This window comes from Equus asinus, chromosome 22 (assembly GCF_041296235.1).
Source record: "Equus asinus isolate D_3611 breed Donkey chromosome 22, EquAss-T2T_v2, whole genome shotgun sequence".
Taxonomy (NCBI): domain Eukaryota; kingdom Metazoa; phylum Chordata; class Mammalia; order Perissodactyla; family Equidae; genus Equus; species Equus asinus.
Window position 1 is genome coordinate 27902775 of NC_091811.1, and position 11471 is coordinate 27914245.

Below are 11471 nucleotides of genomic sequence, written 5' to 3' on the forward strand. Positions count from 1 at the left end.
CCCATATTGATCTTTCCTTTTCTAAACCATTGAAGCTGGCATTGCCTGTTTTACTCGTTTGAGCACTTAGTCACTTTTTGTCTTCATCATTAACTTGTAGACTTGTGTGTATGAAAGAAAAAGAGAGAGAGATGTATCACTCCAATTCATTCTTAGAAGACCAAGATATTCCCTATGAGTCCGACGAGGCAAAGAAAGCAGAATAGGAGGAAAATCTAGACGAGTTGCTCAGCCAGGGAGTGGCGAATTTAGAAATAGGCAAGTGGAGACTAGAATGTTTCAACTGCAAAGTCAGGCCAAGTGTGGAATAGACAGAAATGATGTAAGTACCTTCAAGTTCAAACAAATCTTTGGTATCTGTCAAAGGAGGAGAGATATAGGTGATGAGCACATAGTCAAATAAGAGGCCAGGCACTGAAGATAGGCCCTGAGCAGTTAGGAAATACCAATGGGTGCCAGAGATTCTTGGCAGGGAATCCTTCCCTGTGGTCTAGAATGAAAGCAGGAGTCTAGACATGGAAGACTAGAGTGTAAGCAGAGGGTAGGGACTCTAGGATTCAAATTGGATTTATGTCAAAACCTGAAATTAGATCAGAGAAATGTAACGCTCTAAAATAATCACAAACAAGAATCAGGACAGTATGATAATAATAGCCAGAAGCTTAGACTAAGAAAATGTAGGTTCTGGTTACTAGCTGACTGACCTTGGACAGGTTATTATAACTTGTCTGTGCCTCAATTTCCTCTCTAGTAGAGTAAATGGATTGGACTAGATGAACCCCAAGTTCCTTTGGGGGTGATTCAGGGGTTTCTTACCCAAGGAAGTGCATTTTGCTCCAATCACTAAGGCTTTTAGACCTTCTGAGAAACCTGCACCTTGCTTTAAATTACATTAAGTATTAAGGTTTTGTTCTTTGTTCTTCAGTTTCCTAATTTATGCAAGGAAGATAATACTAGTCCTAAAGTGTTTTAAGAATCAAATTTTCAGTGGAAGACATTTGGAAAAAACTAAAGTGTTGTAAAAATTTAAAGGGATGAAAAGTCAACTTTGTAAACAGAAATTGTTTGGCCCTCTGTTCCTGATGGACCATGCCTGGGCTATGCTGAAAGGGTGACATACATTTAATTTATGTAAAATGGATGTCACTGTCTATTAGTGTTTGCTATAATGTGCTCCATTCTTGGGCATTCTAAAATGTTGAGAAATATTTGTATTAGATTTATATTATTTCTAGAATAAAAATTTTAGTTGGTATAAATTGGTAACGCCATAAAAATTTTCTTGAATGACTGGAAAGACGTCCGACCAAGATGAGCCAAATCAGATGTTCTCAGTTTGGGGTAAGTTGTTCTCTGTTCACCATACACGTAATCCTTCTTGCTACCATTTAATAATCTCAGTGCCCTAGTCTCCCTTTTTTAGCACTAATGCCATACCTCAGCCTTGCTTGAAAATTTGTACTGTTGCTACCACTGATATATCTGTTGTAGAAAGAAACAGACTTTCGTTTCCAGGACTGTCAAATCAGGAGCCTTCACAAGAACACAAAGATTCACTCTATTATTGCACATCATAAAACTCATGCCTGTAGTTTGAAAATAGAAGTCTTTGGTGTAAGCATTTGCTTGTTTGACAGTTCTGTTCTAAATTTTGAAACTAGTGGTACTGTAAAGTGCCTGTCTGACAATGGTGTACCAGAGCTTAGTCATGCAAAATAATTATTGTTCACGGTTCCTTAGCTGAAGTCAATAGCTCCGTGCAAAACACAACATAATGCAGAGATCTAAAGTTGCTGAATCAAAAGTGAGAAAAAGAAGAATCTTAAACAGGTTTGGCAGAAAAAAACAGGTTCAACAAGATTTGCCAAGTGATTTTTCTCAGCACTTGGAAGGCCCTAATATTTCTAAAAGAGGCTTCAGGATGGAATCGATGGTAACCTACATTAGTACATTCTGGTAATTGCTGTCAGTAAGCATATATGATGTCAAAGAAACAAAAGCAGTTGTGGAGACATTAGCAAATGGTGCATAGTGCTTGTTTTCTAAACTTGAAATAATATTTTCCGATTTGCTTCTGTGAATTCCGTGTTTTAAAGCCTCCAGTATATCACCTACACTGAAGGAATTGATTAAATTATTCTAAATATGTGAATTTTGGTGACTGGAGTGGCAGGATGCCTCCCCTGGATCTATACTGGAGTCCATGAAAGGGTGTAGCTGCATATGCTGGAAAAGTCAACATTCATCCCACAAATAAAGAATTATGTCTCCATGTTGCCTGAAACATTTGCCAGAGAATCTTGGCAAGATTAGGTGTCGCTCCTTGACTGCTTGAATGAAAAGGATGAAATGATGTCCTTCTTAACCCTTGGCAGACAATTGCACTTAAGAATATCCCTCTTATGGGGAAAACTAACGATATCTATCGTTTCCTTAGAAGAGGGAGAAATACAGAAACAAACCAGGATTTCACAGACTCTGCTCTAATATATTTAACTACATTTTTCTTCAACACTCTCAATCCAATGTTAAGAATGGAATTGATAGAGGTGAATATGTAATAACTTTAGGTTTAGCTCAATGCCATTTTTTCATAGAGTTCATGAACTTTTTAAAATTAGTTGTTGAAGTATAATTTGTATACAGCAAAGTGCACAGATTTTAAGTGTACAGTTCAATGAGTATTGACAAATGTATACTCTCATGTAACTAATATCCTGAGCATTTCCACCACTCCAGAAAATTTTCTTATGTTCCTTTTCAGCCAACCAACACCCCCTTTCCCACTAAAAACAACTGTTTTTCTCGTTTCTATCATCATAGATTAGTTTTATCTATTTTTGAGCTTCATATAAATGAAATCGTGCATATCTAGTCTTTCGTGTGTGTTTCTTTTACTTAACATAGTATTGAGATTCAGTCATGTATTGTATCAGTAGTTTATTATTAATTTTTTATTGTGATGTGATTAGTATTTTTAGGTGAATATTCCAAAATTTGCTTTTGCATTCTTCTGCTGATGGACATTAGGCTTTTCCAGTTTTTGGCAGTTATGAATACAGCTGCAAAGAAATTCTTGACTAATCTTTTTTGTGTCTATTTGTCCTTCTTTCTCTTGAGTCATACCTTGGAGCGGAATTGTTGGATTATAACATAGGTCTATGTTTATATTTATAAGAAACTACAAGACAGTCTTCCTGGTGTGAGTGTTCCATTCTATACTCTGACAGGCAACATGTGAGAATCCCGTTTGCTTCACACCCACAGTAATATTTGTTTTTGCCTGTCTTTTTAATTCTTGCCATTCTAATGTTTGGGGAGAAGCACCTCATTGTGGTTTTGATTTGCATGTCTCTGAAGACTAGTGACATTGAACATCTTTGCATATGCTTCTTAGTCTGTTCAAATCTTTTGCATATTTTTTCTATTTCTAATTGTATATTTTTGTCTCTTAATTATTGCTGTTGGTGTTCTTTATATATTTTGCATACAAGTTGTTTGTCAGATAAATGTATTGACAATATTTTCTCTTGGTCGGTGGCTTGCCTATTTATTTTCTTAATGACTTTTTGATGAGCAGAAAAAGTTAATTTTGGTGAAATGTAATTTATCAATCATTTTCTCTTATAGACAATGCTTTTTGTGTCTGGCTTGGGAACTCTTTGCCTACCCCAAGGTCATGAAGATATTTTCCCATGTTTTCTTCTAGAAGTTTTATAATGTTAGCCTTTAGGTCTATGATCCATCTTGAATCAATTTGTGTGTGCGGTGTGAGCTAAGGGTTGAAGTTCATTATTTTCCATATGGTTATCCAGTTGTTCTAGCTCCATTTGTTGAAACTTTCTTTTCTCAACTGAATAGCTTTGGCACCTTTGTTGAAAATTAATTGACCAATTAAATGTGATTCCATTTCTGGACTCTATTCTGTTCTTTTGACCGACTTGCCTATCTTTACACCCTTACCATATTCTCTTGGCTAGCTTCATGAGTTTTATCCTTTTTTTAGTCCTCTTTCTCTCACTTTGGTACTTTTACCTCCTGCAGGTGTTCGGTTCAGAGTTTATTTCACAAGTTAGTACAATTTCCAAACTGCTCCAGATCTCAGTGTCCATCTATAAAATAGGAAAAATAAGAACACCCTTATAGGGTTGTTGGGAAAAATAAACAATCTAGTATACCTATAAAAAGTATATTATAATTTTAAAATAATATTTGTATGTTTAAAATCTTGCTTATTTTTAGTTCACTTTTTACTTCCCTTAGTTTGAAGACATGTTCTCATGTATGTTGACTAAAATCTCTAAGAAGGGTATGCACCCTTAATTTCAGACTGTGGGGCCACTCATTCTGTGGATTTAGGGAAAAACAAAGATCTCAGATAACTAAAAGAAGTGATGGGCACCAGATTCCTTCACACTTACAGGGAGCCTACTTTAGTGGTGACAGCAATCCTTTCTGATATTTCTCCTTTGTCTGTTTTTTAAAAGGCAAGAACTAGTAAACTTCTAATGCTTTATTCTTCCAGACCTTTCTGATCTGATCTCCCTTTTCTTTGCTGTGGCAGCTATCTTTGCTGAATGACCTTTGCTCTCCCCACCCCTAGTCAATGACATTTTAAACTCTCTTAATAATTAGTAGAGAATCATTTGTGCCAAAGCTTGGATGGAGTTTCTCTGAGAGATTTCATTATAGGCTTCAAATAGTGTGAGGAGAAGAGTTCAAAGTCTGAAGCCTTCACTTTACCCAAACTACAACAAGCTGAATAACAACTCTTTCTCTTCTCACTCATCGGACAGCATATAACAAAAATGAATAGAAAATTCGAATTCCTTCACAAACTTTTTCCTGTTACTGCTCTAGTTTGTACCCCAATTATCCTTGTCATTTCTAATTTAAAATCATTTCTTCCTCAAGTTTAGTGGCAACTTCTTACTTTTTTGCTCTTTTTTGTTTACTAGATTGTAAACTCCTTAAGCACAATTATTATTATTATTATTTTTAAGACTGGCACCTGGGCTAACAACTGTTGCCAATTTTCCTTTTTTTTTTTTTAAGAATTGGCACCTGGACTAACAACTGTTGCCAATCTTTATTTTTCTGCTTTATTTCCCAACCCCCCCCGCCCCCTTCCCCCTCCGCACTCTCCCCCCCCCCCCCCCCCCGCCACGTACATAGCTGTATATCTTAGTTGCAGGTCCTTTTAGTTGTGGGATGTGGGACGCCGCCTCAACGTGGCCTGACCAGCCGTGCCATGTCCGCACCCAGGATCCGAAGCCTGGGCCGCTGCCGCAGAGCGCGGGAACCTAACCACTCGGCCACGGAGCCGGCCCCGAGCACAATTATTTGATGTTACTTATCTTAGTTTCAGATTTCAGCTTCAAACCAATTGCCTTGTATTCACTTCATAAGTCTACTGAATTAAATTCATTACAATCAAGTGCTGATATCGTGCCAAAGAAAAGTATCATATATACAACAGACAATAATTATTCCTGGTTATTGACTGCAGGAATGCAGTATTTATTAGTTGATTGGTTAATAATTTGAATACATTTTATAATTAGAGCATCAGATGAGTCATGAGGGCTTTTCTTTTCAAAAACCTGTTAGAAATGTTCATGGCATTCTGTAGATCAAACTATTAAATAATAACTCTTTGTACTTTTCTCTGTAATATTATCCATAAGATTTGAGCTGTATCACCTCATAATCAATGAAGAGTCTCTTAAATAATAGTAGTACTAAACTCCCCTGATGAGAATTCAGAATAGACTTATCTCCAATTCTGTCCTATTTTTTAGTGTCACAGCCAGGTTCCAGTGGACTTTACCCAGATAGGTGAATAAATATAATTTTCAAAAGATAGAGACATGAAAATGAAGCACCAGTGTCTTCTGATGCTAGATTTCCCAATTCTCCTACTGATATGCTTACGTAGAAATTTTTCTCAGGTCTGTGATTAATTTCTGCTGCCTGGAGCAAACTGGTAAGTCGTACTTAGATTTTCCGTAGAACATGGACTTGTCCATCAAATCCTAGACAGCTAGTCCTGGGGGCCCCCCCTTAAAGCCTAAAGGAAGTAAAATTAGGACAGATAAAAGGAAGTACACTACACATAGCCCTTAAACATTTTTAGGTAAAGCCAAGTGATGTGGATTAAGGCTGCCCCAGCTAGAGAAGCCCAAGGTGACCTGGCCTACATGCCAAACTATACGACCCAGTGGACTTTTTTTATGGTATGAATTAGGACTGCCCCAGGGAGAGAAGCTCAGGGCATCCTCACCTACATGCCAACCTATATGGCCAGATTCGTATCTAAAGTTATATGACCGCACAATAACCAGACCCCATCTGCACTGAAATCATTTAATGACTTTTTACATCATCTTTTCTTTTCTCCAGTAAAAATAAAAATAAGTCACGTACCCATGCCTTATAAAATTAGCCCTAACCCTCAACTCAGGGCAGCAGCAGGAGCTCTGACCGCCCGTGGGTCCTGTCCCCACGCACCAGCTCTGCCTGCCCATGGGCCCTGTCCCCATGCCAGCGGGGGCAGCAGAAGCGGCGGCAGCAGAAGCTCTGACTGCCCATGGATCCTGTCCCCATGCTATTCCACACTATTCTCTAAATAAAAGAGCACTACTGCCAGATCTTGAGAGTCTAAGAAATCTTTCTTTTGACTCCTCGGCTCACCGACCCCACATCATTTCTGGTGGCCCGTACGGGGACTTGCTTCATCGGCTTGTGAGCTCGAGTTCTGGTAAGTGCCCTTTTCTTCCTTGTGCCTTTCTCTTTTTCAAGGATGGATCTAAATTCACTTCTCCATCGGGAACTTTCTTGGACGGCTGTATGAATCCACGTTTGCTGCCCATGGCTACTCTATGGGGCAAATCGTGGCATTCACCTTGAAGAGAATCAGTACCTTAAGCCTCAGGGTGATGAAGAATGAATTAATCCATCCCTTCCTGACTCTATCTCTAATAGACAAATTTTACATGGGCACGGGTCGGCCACTTAAGTCATTAGGACTGTCGCCAATCTCCAAGACTCCCGTGGAAGGTTTCTTTTCCTAAGGCTGGATTGGGATCCCTCCCTCTGGCACCTGACCACTCTCTGAACTGCGAGGAAAGTCCCACTCAGGACTCCAGTTCAAGGAAAGTACCAAACTCTAACCTTTGGTGGAGTATGGGAACCCCTTCTTGGGAGAAAGGCTCCAGGATGCAATTGGGTAGAATGTCCCCCAGACTGGTGGAAAATTCCTCACTGTTTTTCTCTATCCTTTATCCTGGGGACCATTCACCAGGCACCTATTACTGCCAGGCATAATAGGGAAGATGTTCAAGGGATGCCCCCATCATCCCTTGCTACAGGAACTCCATTGGGGGGATTTTCAAGGTAATGGCTCCTTTTCTCTCTGGGACCATTCACCAGGCACCTATTACTGTCAGGCATAATAGGGAAGATGTTCAAGGGATGCCCGCATCATCCCTTGCTACAGGAACCCCAATGGGGGGATTTTCAAGGTAATGGCTCCTTTTCTTTCTCCTTTTCTCTTGGGGACCATTCACCAGGCCTATGCTGCCAGGCAGAATAGGCACCAGGCACCTGTTACTGCCAGGCATAACAGGGAAGGTATACAAGGGATGCAATGCCGGAGGACGCCCCCATCACCCCTTGCTACAGGAACCTCACAGTAGGAACAATGGGTAAGTCGCTACCCTAGGTTCAGGGGGGATTTTTCAGGGTAATGGACCCGTTTCTTTTGTCTCTCTTGGAGTTACAATTGCCATTTCGTCTCCTTTTGAGCTTTGCAACTGGGAAACAAAGAAATCTTTAAAGAGTAAAAGGCTCCACCCCTGGGAGCCCCAACTTTGGGTTTCTGGGCCTGATGACCCCAGCAACCCTAAGTGGGGTGCCCTCTCTTGACGGTTGACCCATTGAGTATTTTAGTCACCTACTGAGTCAGCTATGAGGGTAGGAGACCTGTGATTCATTCTGTGAACTGTCGTGCTAGCGTAGTGTGCCCCAGCACGGGAACTGTTGTGTGACTCTTATCTTGATAACCCTCTGGAAGAGGCCATGAGGGTGAGGTCTGATCTCTTCTTTTCCTTTCTTTGTCTGTTTTGCTCATCATCTCTTCTGTTGTCACCAAGTCGAGGTTAAGTTCAGGCTGGACCTGAGCAGAACCTTGACCTCCTGTAAAATTGAAAAACTAAGCCTTTTGCCAGGGATTTAACTCTCAACCCTGGCTCTGGGAGCCCCAGCCTCCAGCCAGTTCCAGGCCTTTGCCTCCTGCTTCCCTACCTCAACTTTGCTGGCTCAGAGACAAAGTGCCCAGGCTGAGTGGGACTTGACTAAATCTTATAACTATGTCAACACCCGCAATCAGCCTCTGCACCCTTTCTCCAGCTGCTGTCAGTCAGACACTGGCTTTACTGCCATGGGGAGGGCTCCTAAGCATCCCCAGAGACCCACCCTGTAGATGCATTCTAACTCCATCTGGGAGAAAATCTGAGGGGTTTCTCTGTGCCTTTGTGATGCCGTTGGACAGGTAGATCAACCTGGAATATAATTTGAGTTACAATCCAGTTTCTGGGAAATCAAGAGCAACTGTCCTTAGAAAATCCTTGCAAGACTGGAAATACTGCTCTAGAGGCAGTTCAGATTCCACCCAGTGCCTTTATCTCGAAAAGGATTATCATCTCCCATCTCCAGGAACTACTATCTAGCCCATCACTAATTCCTAAGACTGAAGAAAAAAAAAAAAAGAAAGAAAGAGGACGGGAGAGGAAAAACAGCCATAAGTGTGCCCTTGCCAAAAATCTAGCATCTTGAGTGTCTCCTCCACAAAAATTGGTAAAAAAAACAATAGCTGTGCAGTCTCTGTGTACGTATGTCTTATGTATGTTATATGTGTGATATTTTTACTTCCGGATGGTATGGCCAAAATTAAGAGCTGGGTTTAATTGGCTTAAAGTAAGCGCTTACATAAATTCTAAATGTAGTGGAAATTAATCCAATGTCTTTCAAGTTAACTTGATGTGAATTAACCTTTGGTAAATGAAAGCTTGTTTAAGTTTGTTGGTTTGATTGAAAATAGTCTTCTTGTCAGAGTTGTCGGTATTTGCATACGATGCAGGCATGCAGCCTGGGTTTACTAGTCAAATAAGTTCACATTGTCTGTTAAATTCATCAGCAAAATAATAGCTTTAAATGATGACCAGTTTTGTTTAATGCCTCATGAAATTTTTATGGGTACAATAACTGTTTTATGGTCTGTATACTTGAAAAAAAAAACCAGCTTCCAAATTCTTTTTGATAACAACCTTGAGTTTTGCCAAGTTAAGTTAAATGATAAAAATCTGAGCATCTGGGTCATTTTTGGATTGGATAGCACACAAGCATTACAGCTAAACTTATCTAAGTTATCTACTTTTGGCTTCTTATTGCAGAGAGGCTAAAAGTCTTTGGGTCTGTTACTGTAAAGTGGCGTGTTTCTAGAAATTATGAAGTGTTTAGAATGCTGATATAAAAGACAATTTGTGATTGCTTACCTTTTAGTGTTTACTAGGGTCTGTTAATGGTTAAAAGTTCTAATTAACATATATAATTAAAGCTACTGGGAATTAATAAGGAAAATAGCTCTGTATTCAAGGAAAGTTAAAATGTATGTTTTCAGTAAAGAGGGTATAAAGAATAGAAGTATTTTTATTTGTTCAGTTAAGAAAAGATAAATTTGTCCTAATGTACTAGAAGGGAAGAAAGCAAGTATGGGACAAATTCTGAAAGTAAAAGGTTTGTGAAGGAGAAATTCAGAAAGGAGTTTTATGCCTGGTCAAGTAGACTAAGATTAAAGTAAATCCAATTAAGTAAATGAGTTTTAATGTTAAAAATAAGCTGGTGCAGAAATTAAAATTTGGTTTTCTCTCAAAGGATAATTTTCTTGAACTTTTGGCCTGCTCTAACTCTACCTAAAAGACAGAAAATCTATGTTTTGTTAAAATAATTTCCTATATTCAGAAAGAAAGAGGTCTCGTCTAAAATTTTTTGACGGTGGTGTTTGCTCTTGACTGTCTCTGTTGTCACTTTGAATGGATACCTGAGCATTGTTTAACAGTGAGCGTTGTTTCCTATTTGAACAAGCATTTTAAAAACTTTTGATATTTTTGACAAGCTTCTCCCTCAAAAATATTCAAATCCTGAATGAAGGCTTTCTTTTGACCTGGTAGATGGAAGAAGAATTTCTCCGAGGATTTTCAGAGGGCCCCTGAGACTTCTCAGAGAAACTTGCTCTCTTCCTATAAGGAGGAAAATACTAAATTAATTAGGTTTATTTGGTTTATTAAATTACATGGGAAGCATTGTCAAATAAGCGATGATAAACTTTCTTATGTGGTATTACGTGGGTGAATGTTATTAATATACCTGTCTTAACGTTATATAGCATTCCTAAACTTCTAATCTGTTCTGGTTATCAGTCATAAAATTCCAGTTATTATCTTAAAGTGTTATATGTCACAGAAGTAGCCAAGTTTCTTTGTCACTTGCCCTTTTGAGTCTTTTGTTCATTTGCAGATAGTTACTGTTTTACTCTGATGCTTTTTGCTTTTGCAAATATGTTTCATCTTCAGAGAAATTCCTGGAAAGGATTCTGACACACGGTTCTAAGATACAGTTTTCTGATAAACTTTCAGATTGTAAAACTGAACTGGGTAAGAAATTACAGAATTCTAACAGAAACTAAGCTCATAGATCTGCTAACAGAAGATTAAGCTCAAGAACTGATTATACAGGACTGTGTGAACTGATGAGGATGATTATAATTTTTAATGACTTCTGTTTGAAATATTGCTGAGTTTTGATGTTTTGTTTTGTTTTCTCATATTTAAGGAAATCTTTCTCTCTTTTCTCTTATGCTAACTATGACTTACAGAAATTTAGTGAAATACATCTTTATGAGCAAAACTGAAACATTTGTCTTTTTCTCCTGACCTGATCCCTCCAGAATTTGGAAGCTCTTTGTGAGTACGGTTATTTCGTGGCAATACAGTTATTTGCATAAGTTCAATAAGAATTTGGTCTCCTTATAACAGGACATATTGGTTATCTTACCAAGGCTTTGACTGGAATGTCATATTTGAGAGAAACATACAGGCTCAGATATGACAACACAGCTTTTCAGGAACAAAGATTGGACTTTCTGGAACTAAAGCTGCTTGGAAATATGGGCCTGGTACCTTGTTTACAGAGATTCTGGCAATCTAACCCGGTAAGTAAGGAAGCTTGCTTGTCTGGCAGGTGCAAGGAACCTCAAAATGTTTTGGGGGACTTCGAGAAGAGAGGAGTCCACCCAAATCTGGAGGTACTGCAGGCAAAATCTGATGGCAAGTCCTTGGCTTGGCTTTTCTGGCCTCGAGAGGCCTTTACAGTTCAATCTGAGACTCCTCATAAAAAAAATTCCAGCAAAGCAG